This window comes from Lissotriton vulgaris, chromosome 4_1 (assembly GCF_964263255.1).
Source record: "Lissotriton vulgaris chromosome 4_1, aLisVul1.2, whole genome shotgun sequence".
NCBI lineage: Eukaryota > Metazoa > Chordata > Amphibia > Caudata > Salamandridae > Lissotriton > Lissotriton vulgaris.
In genome coordinates, this window is record NC_141691.1 from 1,234,112,249 (window position 1) to 1,234,124,688 (window position 12,440).

Here is a 12,440-nt window from a genome sequence, read left to right on the forward strand (position 1 = left end):
CATAATAGTTACCAATGAGACCACAAAATAGAAAACAAATAAGCATAGTAGCAACGCCACTGAGAAGGAGAGCAGTGCACCTGAAATGCACAGAAGATTTTGAAATATAATTTAACTACAATGTAATCGTCATCAGCGGCATTATTGGCTTGCTCCATGTAAAAAACAAATATTTGCAATACAACAACACAGAGCAGGAGAAAACATCATAGTAGTGAGTGATGAAATGGCTACTACTACTCACCAAGCCCGGGGATCTCCAAGCCGAGCTGGTCCAGCAGGTCACGCTCCCGGTCCAGGTGGTCCGTCCAGCGATGGGTGACCTGGCTGTAGGTGCGCTGGACCCCGTAGAGGTGGGATATGGCCCAGCACACCTTCTCCCACCGCTTCCGGCGCTCCCGCATGTTGTAGCCGCCGGCCGCGATCCTGCCGCCTCCCGCGATGGTCCTGGGCAGGCGGCGCTGGACGAAGTAGACCAGCGCGCCCACTTCCTCCGGGCTGAAGATCTCCCGTCGCATCACCTGCTCCCCCCTCAATCGACCGCATGGTGTCCTGGCACGGGGTCCAGGACTCCTCCTCCCCGCCGCCGTTGCCGCCCTCAAGTGCCTGGGCAGCTTCACGGCGCCTGGCTTCACCATGGTCTGGGCAGGTAAGGTAGGAAGTAGAAAATTAGGAAGGAATAGGATAGGGAAGAAGAAGAAAAGAAAAGAGTTTAAAAAAGTAGTTTAAAAGTAAAGAAAAATAGCAGAAAAGACAAAAATATACAGCTAGGAAAAGAGAGGGATAGATAAGAAGCAAAATCGTAAAAAAAAACTGAAAACAAGCAAAGGATGGCAAAGATAGCAAGAGGATTAAACACCATGCCCAGACACAGGAAATGAATGAAAAACAAGATGGCCGGCGCCCGTTCACGAGCGCGAAAGTAAGTTCGCGCGAGATTTTCCTCGCGATCTCGTGCGAACCTCTACTCGCAATGCGCTTACTGCGCGAGATTATACATAGCGGGCGGAAACGGAAATACGTCACGCAAACAAAATGGCCGCGCCCGTACTCGACCTTGGGGTAAATTCGCGTGTTGCGCTGCAAGCGGCTCGCGAATACTGCAAAAAAACTCGCGAAACAACAAGCCGCAAAAAAATAAAAAGCTCATTCGCACGAATTGGCGGCTTCCGCGGTCGGTTTCGCACGACGCCGCGCCCCGCGAATAGCGCAAAAAAACCGAAAAACGATGTTTGCAAAAGCAAAAGCAATGAGCAGGTGCAAAAGGTCAACCTCATGATTTGTAACGATTCCCTGTAGTGCTTCCTGAGGGGGCCCTCCAGAATTCGGTTGCCTGCTTGCAACTATTGTGTGACCCTGCTCTGACCTTAACTGTATGCCACAAAGGTCCTGATTTACAGTCAAAGGAGCAGACAAGCAAGTGCCAGGCTGGAACTTCAAATTCTTTCAGTGACACATTAATTAGCCCCTAATTCATTATTGTCAGTTGGGGCAGGGCAGGTGTTGTTAATAAACTAACCCTAAATTAATTCATGTCAGTTCAAGCAGGGCAGGTGGGCTTGCTTTTCCCCCCCATCTTCTACAGTGATGATGAACCAGAGGGTGGCATTGATGTAACAGAGGGTGGCATGGGTCAAAGAGAGGGTGCCAGTGGTGAAACAGAGGGTGCTGGGAGGCTGTGATGATGAACCAGACGTAGAAACAACATAGTCGCGACCGTTGCGAGCCGACAAGTAAGTTCGCAATTGCGAACTAGTACCAAATCCTCGCGAACTGGCAGAAACACTTGCAAAAACAAAAACAAAAAATCCGCAAATTCGCGAGAATTCGCAGATTTTGCGGATTGCGAATTCACAAATCCGCAAAATTCGCGAACGCGAGATTTGCAAAATTCGCCCATGCTTACTTTGTTGATACAGATCCAACATGCCTCCTTAGTGGCCAATCGTGACTCCATATTGTATCTGTCTCCTACTACTTATTTGCAGTACCACCCATTTAATGTTCTAATAATGGTGTTTATGTTCCAGGAAGTGTTGTACTAACTTGGTTGACAATTTCCCTGCTGTCAGGGTGCTTAAGTGTTCTTCTATTCTTAATGTCACCTTACCGTGTGTTGAGACCAATATATTGGAGGCCGCAGGGACAAGTGAGCCTGTAAATAACATTGGCAGTATTACAGTTACTTAAGTTGTTGAGGTACTAAATCTTCCCATTACACAGTGTCACACTTTTGGAGGGTTCTGTTAGTTCACATACTGAGAGCATCCCCCACACTGGTAATGCCCATTCGGTATCCCTGTCTCCCTGGTGTTTGTCATAGGGCGGGTGTGAACCAGTCTGTCTCATAAATTCGGGAACCGCTTGAATGCGAACCTCGGAGGTGGCATCTTCATGTTGGCTGTGTTTAATATATGCCAGTGTTTTCTAATGATACCACGAGTTTGGTTGATAGGGGATCAAAAGTGGTGATCACAGGTATGCATTCACCTTTCTCGCGCTTATTCCTCTCCAGGAGGGCTGGTCTTGGGGTATTCAGTGCCCTTTTTTTGGCCTGCCTGATCACTTTGAGGCGAAACGCCCTTTTTTCCACTTTAATGACCAGTCCTTCTGATTGTTATACAAATGTCTCTACCTGAGAGCAGTTTCTGCGGTATCGCAGGAACTGCCCCACTGGCAAATTATCACGCAGTGCGTGAGGATGATATGACCTGTAGTGCAGCAGAGAATTCTTGTCTGTGGATTTTTGATGAATGTTTGTCACAAGTTTGTTATTCTCAGTGTAGATATCTGGATCTAAATAGACCGCTGAGTTCTTGCTATAGGTCCACGTGAATTTAACACAGGGATCCAAATGGTTTAGCCAGTTTAGAAATGTAATGAGATCTTTTTTGGTGCCATTCCAAATGTTTAGAATATCATCTATGAACCTCTTCCAGAGACCTATATTGGTCTGGAAGGGATTCATAGCATGATAGACATAGTTGGTCTCAAACTGACCCACATAGATGCAGGCCAAACTGGGGCCAAAAGATGCCCCCATCGTAGTGCCTGTCACCTGTAAGTACAGTTGGTCCTTGTATGCAAAAAAGATTTTTGTGAGATTGGGCTCTACCTGCACCAGTAATTGTAGCATTCTTCCCAGCCTGGGTACACACTAAGGAATACGCCACACATGGAGCTTAGTATATCTTAGTATAACAAGTTTTTATTCGTTGGCATGCAACCGCGAACTCAACAGCCTAAACCTGCATTCACGTCACTACACTTTTACACTTATGTCACAGTTCCAGGGAGTCCATGAGGAGCCAAAAGGGCTCTATCATTGCTAACTCACAGGACACTACATCTTCCCCTCTGTTAATAAAAAATGTAACATTTTTACAAATATATATACAATTATAGTTCTTCGATAAGTCTTTCTGGTGCTCTGATCATATGTCTTGACTGTGCTATCTGATACTGGGGACAGGCAGTAAAAGTGCACGTGATCTGCGTTGAGGATGTAGGAGCAACAGCAGTCAGGGAGTTTTTAATTGTCCTTCCAGACTCTATCTATACATTAACATGAGTGCCTGACGAAGCGATGAGTCACATGTCTGAAATGGGAGGGCATCTCAGAATTGACCAAAATGTTCAGGTCATTGCAGGATTATCAAATGCGGAAGCTGTGAGCGAGATAGCGGAAGCTGTGGGCGAAAGAGAGAGGGGTGTGGCAGAGAGGCAATGAGGCAGCGTTGCTCGGCAGCACCATTCGGAGCGCTCTACACATCACTCTCAGGTGCAACCCAATTTATCCAAGGTCTACCTACGCAGCCTGTGGATTTGTCATCCTCAGTCTTCAAACCTTAGGCCCTAGACCCCGGAGTGGAGACTGGGTGTGGGTCCTGAGCAGGTGGGTTGGGGCTTCGGCTTTAGCCTCCACTTCAGGTCAAGAAAGGTGCATGGTAGAGCTTGGTGGCGGCAACTAGAGCTTGCCACTTGCCTTGTTCTGCTCCTCGGCAGCAAACTGAAGTCCTGTTGCCCCACTTCAGTTACTTGGCTTTGTGGGAAAATGCGGCAACATTGTTGCAACACCAACAATACAAGCTTCTGCAAACTTATGAGGTATTAGACTTTGCTGACTACTGCTGTCTGCTGGATATATATTAGGTATTTTCTGTGTGGAGCAGCTCACCAAGGGTATAATTATTCCCACTTAGCCCAACTTATCCTCATAGATAATATATAATTATAGAATTTGTGAGGGATTTTTGGCTAAAGGAATGGCTAAGTGGGCTTACCTTTATTCTGTATACTGTACTGACTGATCTGAGTGAAGAGGAATATTAACATACCTCTCCATCAGCCAGTGCCTAATAATCCAACAATAACCAACAAGAGCAGAGCTTAAGGAAATAACAGGCACTAACACATCTAGTCAGGTTAACTCCATGACCTGTTTGAACTGGTTCCTCTGGGAGCCTGCAGGGACTGAAGACTTAGATGCCAAGGGATCGGCCCCAGGTGGTGTACAGTAGGGTGGCTAGTTATTGACCCTGCTTTGGGTTAAGCCCAGCAACACAGAGTCAGCCCCAGTAGGTTGGAGTGTGGTTTGTGAGGCAGGTGTCTGCTCCCTACCTACTAATCACTGCAATTTTCACTTTATATGACATAGGGCCAGGAGAAGTGAGCCAGCTGGGGCAGAAGTATCAGCGTGCATACAGGTCTTGGCAAATTCGTGAAAAATTAGATCAGGAAAAATCAGGCATCAACTTGCCCGGAAATATTTGAATCAAAAGAGGAACCCTAGAACTCCAAAGCCAGTCAACACAACTAAATTTGGTGCAGGCTAGGGTAGTCCTCTGATACAACCAACACATAACTTATTTGTAAAAGTGAATCTAAAACATAAATCCACCTTTCTTAAACACCCGCCGCAACAAACTACTCAACATCAGAAAACCTTTCCTGCCTTTCAACACCATTAACTGCCTAACAACTGATAAAAATGAACTAATAACTAAACAAGGGCATTGGTGCAGTACAGAACCAGCAATGGATGTGACAGTAATTTTGCCTAAAAGCAATATCACACCAATGTGCTACTATCAAAGGTAATTACAATATATGCTCGGAAACATGCTTCAAATCATGCTCCCTCAACTTCTAGACCCAGTCCAAACCAGGACACCCCACAGATAGCTAATTGACCCTATAAAGGAGCCAGATAACTCTTGGCTACATTAAATCTCAATATCAAATAATGTAGATCTTGTACAAACGATGGAAGTCAAAAACAATCAACTGGATTGATATTTCAAAGGGCAAGAGTAACCAACCATTAATGTAACAACTATGTCCCAAGAAGCCACACAGAAAGAATCCTTAATATCACAAAAGCTCTCAAGAAAGATTTGAGAAAGGCAATTGTTATACAGACACATGCAGAAGAAACAGAAACTTACCCTCCACATCCCATCCAAGCGAATGTAAGCAGGCCTACAAGAACCCCTCAGAAAATAGCAAAGAATGTGCTGTATGGGAACCCAGTCTCAAAAGAGGAAAGTGCTTTGAGCCTTTATTTCTCATAGCTAAACATGTTACAAGCTTGAATCAAGGCGCTCAATATGCAGGCAGATGAATTAGGCATTCAGATAGATCTCATGAATCTGATGGCTTCTCATATCTCAGGCATAAATGTAAAGATGGAAAAAATAACAGATTTAATTACTAGGATTCAAGCAATCCACCCACCTTTACAAACAAACTGTGCTTGTGGCCCTATCATTGACAAATTAAGCACCTTACCTGCGATTCTAAAAAGCATAATAGAAATGAAGAAATCATCTTTGACTAATGAAGCTGTCAACAACATCCAACTATAAGAATATACCAAACAACTACAAAACTCGGTTGTTGATACACACCTAATCTCAGGGGCAAGCTCATCACCTGGGATGCATTAAAACATTAAAAAAAAGCAAGAGTTGACAGAAGACACAACACAATAGATATAAAATTGCCATCAAGAGGCACAGGTATGAAAGAGCCCAGGGTAGGCATACAAACAAAGAGGCTGAATAAATGTGCCAGGAAGGTTAGGAATAAACACCAGCATTTGGTAAAATGCAAGCCCACCAATATGTATCAGTTGATCAAAATAAAACAGGCTAGAAGTGATCCCATCATTGTAAAAACTCAAATTGACTCACATTTAAGCAACGCAATGGAGTAGAAACTCTTAGACTCAGAATCAATAGATACGTTGGCAACAACTTAAGACATGACTGTTAACATATCCAAGCAAGCAAAAAACAATCCAACAATGGCCTCCAGCAGCGGTAGAATAGAGTTATCAGATAAACCACAGTGTACACAGCAGAAAACTCCAACAACAGGATCAGAAAGGGCTAAGCCCATACAGAATCACAGAAAAGGAGCACGCTTGCAAAGGGACACTCTCTCTGTGCAAGGTCCTTCTATACAAACAGAAAACAATGATAGGGAGTACACACAGCAACAAACACACAAATTGGGGCCTTAGATCAGGAGGCCCCAATCCACACCATTATTAAATGCTGCTAGTGGATCTAACAACCAGAAAATGAAATCAACATCAGCCCCACTGTGGGAAAGCGTGGCACACATTCAAATGGTAATTTGGAGGCCAAAAGACTATTGGTCAATATAAAAATCCACAGATTGACTCCCCAATTGGGAAAGGTGCATCAAAAATTAAATCACCAAAAAACTACTCTGGAAAATCACTGAAACCCTTCCCTAAACACGAATTTCTGACCTTTAAAGGAGGTTTTATTCCAACTAATTCTTCTGAAATCAGAGTGTGATTCACAAGGCCTATAGGACACCCTCAAAAGAAAAAATATAATGAGACAACCTGCAGAAATCCCCAGTTTGCAGCAGTTCAAATAATCAGATCTGCTATCAGTTGAATTTATTTACAATAAAGATCGTAAATCAATGAAGCAAACTACCTAGAGATCGGAGCATGGGGCATTACACTGACTAAACACACAAAGCCTGGTTGTCCTCTTACTTAGCTGGGGATGGCGGGGCAAAGACAGTCTTGAAAGCAGCTGCTGTGTACTCAGCACTGCAGAGCGCTCAGAGTACAATAACAATTATGGCGCCATCAAAAAATAAACAGGGTACTAACTTGAGCCTGACTTGGTGGAACTGGATATCATCTGCCTTAAATGCCCCCACAAAAGAGTGACTCCCTTATCAGCAACCAAGGGTGTCCGTGGGAAATGTGTTACATCTCATCTCATGGAACATAGCAGGGACAAGAACCTTGCTTCTGGATGGGAAACTGCCACGAAATTGTGAGAAGTTTGAAACTATTGCATTGATAGAGACCTGGTTAATCAAAACCTTGTTTATTGGAAGGCTATTTACATCATAATGTAAAGGCAATAAAAACGGAGTGCTATGGGAGTCCCACAGAGGTGTTTGCAGGTTATATATGAATAGCCTAAACATGAATTCTGAACTCCCATCGCCGGATCTTAGCGTACAAATAATTACATTTAGTAAGTGGAGCAAGCATGCAATTAATCCAGCCGTGCTGTTCAATGTGTATGTGCATCCTAATCCGAAGAGAAAGCAAGCATTTTATGCAATGCTTATCTCCAAAGTAACATAAAAAAGGCTTGCAAATAAATCATGGGAGATAAAACTGACAGGGGACTATAACGCAGAGTTAGTTCATTTATACTCCTGATGAAGACGAAAAACTCACAACAGAAAATCTATCCCGGAATGTGCAACCACATTACTGCTTCTCACCAAAGCACTGTGGCAGCAAAGGACAACGTCTAGTAACGTCATGGAATGCCTAGGAATGAGAGTCACAAGGTAAGTGGTTTTACTTATTTATTTTCCAAATCCCGTCCTTTGTCAACTCCACTCCCCCACCCCCGCCCGCCCCCGCCCCACCGCACCAATCTTACCTGCAGCGGCAGTGGCTGTTTTACTCTCTGAATCAGAAACCATGCAGTAAATTATTAATGATTGTCAAAATAATCCAGTTGCCCAAAAACTATTCATCCAAACGAATTCTGTCATGGTAGCAATCACCAGGGTCATGTAGATCTGAACTCAATTTAAGCAATCATCTAGATTATTCATATAATATAGTAAGTATTACTTAGTAGTAAGTATTACTTTTATTTGATTTCGTTAAAAATCATAAAAGAATGAGAAAAACACATATTACATAATAATTAACTGAAGTCAAAATCTAGGAAATGTAGACAATTAAAACCATTATCCTTTCGTAAGCTTTGGTCGCAACAACAGTTAAAACGATAACATTGTAAGAAGTTCATTGCAGTTCGATATGAAAAGAGCGATATTTGATACCTGTGCAGAAAGGGAGTGACCAGTCAGTCATATACCTTTGCCGTGTGGACTATTGTCTTTTTTGTCCAGTTCTTTGGCTGCTATTTTCCAAAAGGTGATGGCTCGACATGACAGCTGAATTGACAGTCTACCAAGGCATTGTATCACTGCAGATCTGCACGATCTCAATTGGTGCTTCCTAAAAATCTCCTGAAGAACTATTTTTCGAGGTTCCAATAGCACGGGGCATATGCATAAGAGGTGTAATAACGACTCTTCTCCTTGTTCACACAGGCGACATTCTTTAGTAGCTCATGTAGACTTCCATTTCGGATTCATATAATATTTATGTCAGCGTGAGTCACCTTTACATTTACTGTTACCCCCAATCTCACATGCAGGACAGAGGTGATGGCAGGGATCATTTGCATTACTACAGTTTCAAGTACATTCAGAAATAGTGTTTCTTTTAGGAGGCACTAGTAAGAATGCAGGGCAGTCCAGGGTCCCTGTCTCCTTCCTTTATTCGTTGAGTCTGACCGAGACTCCATCAAAGAAGGGAGGAGCCAATGAATAGTGCAAGTTCACCACAGCAGTCAGACATCCCTTCACTCGCTGCTTGACAGTCAAGACTCTTGCAGCCCCTGGCCAGTCCCATCTATAGTCATGCGCACTAGTATTACTTTGGGCCTTGGGCTGTAGAGGCATTCAAATGAAGCTAGCAGCTCTCTTCCTACTAACCCAAACTGTCCTTTGACAGTGTAGCGTGTCTTATCTGCTCCTTCATTGAGATTGTCCCTCTGGTACTGTGAAGATGCTAAAGAGCACCATAATCATGGAGTGCGTAGACTGCTAAATTAGGTAATTGGTGGCCTACCATGGGTGAATGCTGTCAAACAAAATAACAGACATATGAATTCCTGGAATTGGGTTTTTCTCTTCAAGGCTCTGTGCACCATCTACAGTTCTGCTCCTCAGGGCGAGCCTACTAGGAATATTAGACCCCAATATGCCACCATCCCTGCACAAGAAATAGATCCTGGCAACTATAGATAACTTTTTTTCAATGAATAAATATTAAAAAAAAATGTTAGTTTCCTGGTCCAAGGTGGTCTCTGGAGTTTAACCACCATCTGCATTTTAACTTGTCAGAAGAAGCAAATCAAGTGCATTAGTCTCTGAAATGTTCCCCCTTGGAGAACCTGAAATGCATCAGGACTGTCAAACCACCCGGAACCTTACTGATAAGCCCATGGCATTGCCTCACAGAGACGATGTGAACCCTCTCCACAGTTTCTTACTCTTCACCTGTATATAACCCAGTCAGCAAAGAAATGCTAGGGCGCTGGGGGGAAGGTCCTGGGTGTTCAGTAGTGAAGTCCCTCTATATGGACAGCTGAAGTACCCTAAAAAGGAAGAGGCAATGTTAGTAATGGTAAGAGCGAGCAGTCCTCTCAGTGAAAACCCTCCCCACAGTACCAACCCAGTTTAACTACCTGACGGTGAATGGGTGCATATACCTGATCATCTGCCAGTTAGTTGGGGCGAACAAAGCAAACACAAGGAGATGATGGATGGAGCGCTGAAACTTTTCAGACTCTCACCCCCAGTCACAGATCTGGGTTGAATCCATCATTGTTTTTAGGTAACTTCGCCACCCTAGTTCAGTTGGGAGCAGGTTGAGGTGCTGGGAATCAGCTGAACCCGAACAGACCCAGGACAGTGCATTCTATAACGCAACACAGATACACAAATTAAACATCAAACATTCAGAAACTCACAGTCCTTATGAGTAGGTATGTATATACACATAAACAATGACCTCGAGCCAAGAGGTCTGTCAGAGGGTTATTAGCCAGCCCATGAGTGGCGATAACTGTTATGACATTACTAATATTGGGTATCTTCAATGTAGTGCTCTTGGTGTGCATATCTATAAACAAATGATCATGCATTTGCAGGCAGAATTTAAGGAAACATCTTTGGCATGCAATAGGTAACCTCAGTTATGTTTTTACTGAAGCTTATTACTTCACTGGGGTGCAATCACTGCGTGCTCTGAAGTAGTTGCAAGGCTTGCACTGGAAGACAAAGACAGGGCACGTTCTGGCATGCGGAATATGGAAGAGTGCACCTCTTCAAGCATCATTGATGCATGGCACTTCATGTGAATATAAGGCAAATAGTGAATGCATGCACTGTGCAGCAATATAGCGGGAAAGGCTTGCAAATGCTGCAAATAGGCTGGATAATAAGCAAATGAAACAAAAGATGTACTCCATGCGCAGGAAAAAACAAGCCGGCTCCAGTGATACCTGTATTGGATGACAGGCTATATTCTTAACTGTGATGGCAGCAAGGGTACTCCTTATCCGTCTGTAGTGAGGAATCCTCATGGAGAATGCAGATACAGGAGCATGTCTCGCAGGGCAGATCCATGGCAGTTTAGCTTTGGGGTTGTTGGTGCGGCCTATGTATGCATCTTTGCGCACCACAACCCGGAAAGTCATCGTGACCCATCGAGGTCTCGTGGTATCCCAGCAACTCAAGAGCTGTACTGCTAACCATAGCGGATCATGTTCCTGTTGCTTCACCTGGTCTGATCTTGTGTCGATTGTATGTGTGCACAGCTGAGAATGCGTCAGGGGAAGCCATGGGAGAAGTTATTTACAACATGCACCAATCACTAGCTCTGTCCTGCCCAGCACCCCAAGGACAATTGCCCTAAACCAATACAAGGACATGGTAGTTAATTTTAATCAAATGACAATTAGAATCAGAGGGCCCGATTCACAGAACTAACTTAAAACAAAATCCTAAATGTACTTCTTTTGGTATTCACAGAAGGCATTTAGTAGTAGTAAAGTTAGGATTTTGTCTTAAGTTTGACTTAAGTTTGACTTAAGACAGACTTCAGACAGACTTAAGACAAACTTAGGACAGACTTAAGACAGACTCAAGACAGACTTAAGACAGACTTAAGACAAAATCCTAACTTCACTACTACTAAATGCCTTTTGTGAATAACAAAAGTAGTAAGTTTAGGATTTTGTCTTAAATTAGTTCTGTGAATCGGGCCCAGAGTGCTGAACCCAGCTTTCCTGAGCAAAACATGTCTTTTTGTGGTCTCTAACAACCATGTGCATTTCCTCTACCTTGTAGGAACATATTGTGCATGTTAGACCCCTTTCTTTTTTTCTGTGGGACTCAAAAGAATCCCTGGAAAATAGAGATACAAAATTCTGATACAAAAATGGAAACAGAGATGTGAACTGGGCTTCCTGGCACACGCCATTGCTCTTTTTTCCCTTTAAACAACATCTATATTTTAGCTATAGTAGGGAACATAGCTAAAGTAGACCCATGATATCTTTCTTATTGGTAACTTGATTTTCCTGTGGAGTCCTGGGATTATAATTGAATTGGAATAGTGACCGAGACTGTCTGGTACCAGGTATGCCCCCCTCACACCGCTAAGAACTATCTGCATGAAGGTGAAATCCTTGATGAAACAGATGTGTGGAGTAGCATAACTGTGGCTCCATCCTTTAACGTTTGGCTAGGCCACATATATATTTATATTTGACAATACGCACTTGCGTGCCACAATAGTACTAATAAATCATAGTGCACCAATGGTATAGAAGTGCATCTATTGGGTGTTTTGATATATATATATATATGTTTGTGTGTGCAAATGAACGCATTTACTTTTCAGAAACAACTCGATTGCTGATATTAACTCCTCTGTGAGCCTAGAGTGTAAGGTGGTGAACTAAAATGCATCTATTGCAATGCATTCACCAGGGCTTTGTGCAAATGAATTGCGTGTGCGCTTAATGTTTCCTTTATAAATACATGACTCTTCACTTTAGAATTTCTACAGAGGTTCTGATGATGACAACTTTCTTGCGAACTTGATTTAATAGGGTTTCCCTTATCCTTAGGTCGGTGTAGGGTTTAGTAAATACTGCACATCTTTTTCAAACATGAGGTGAAGTATTGAAAGCCATTCTATGAGCCATCACACTCTATTCCTTATTTTAGTATTGCCGCTAATGAGTTTCTCGTATGCTCTTTGCTGTTGAGGACTA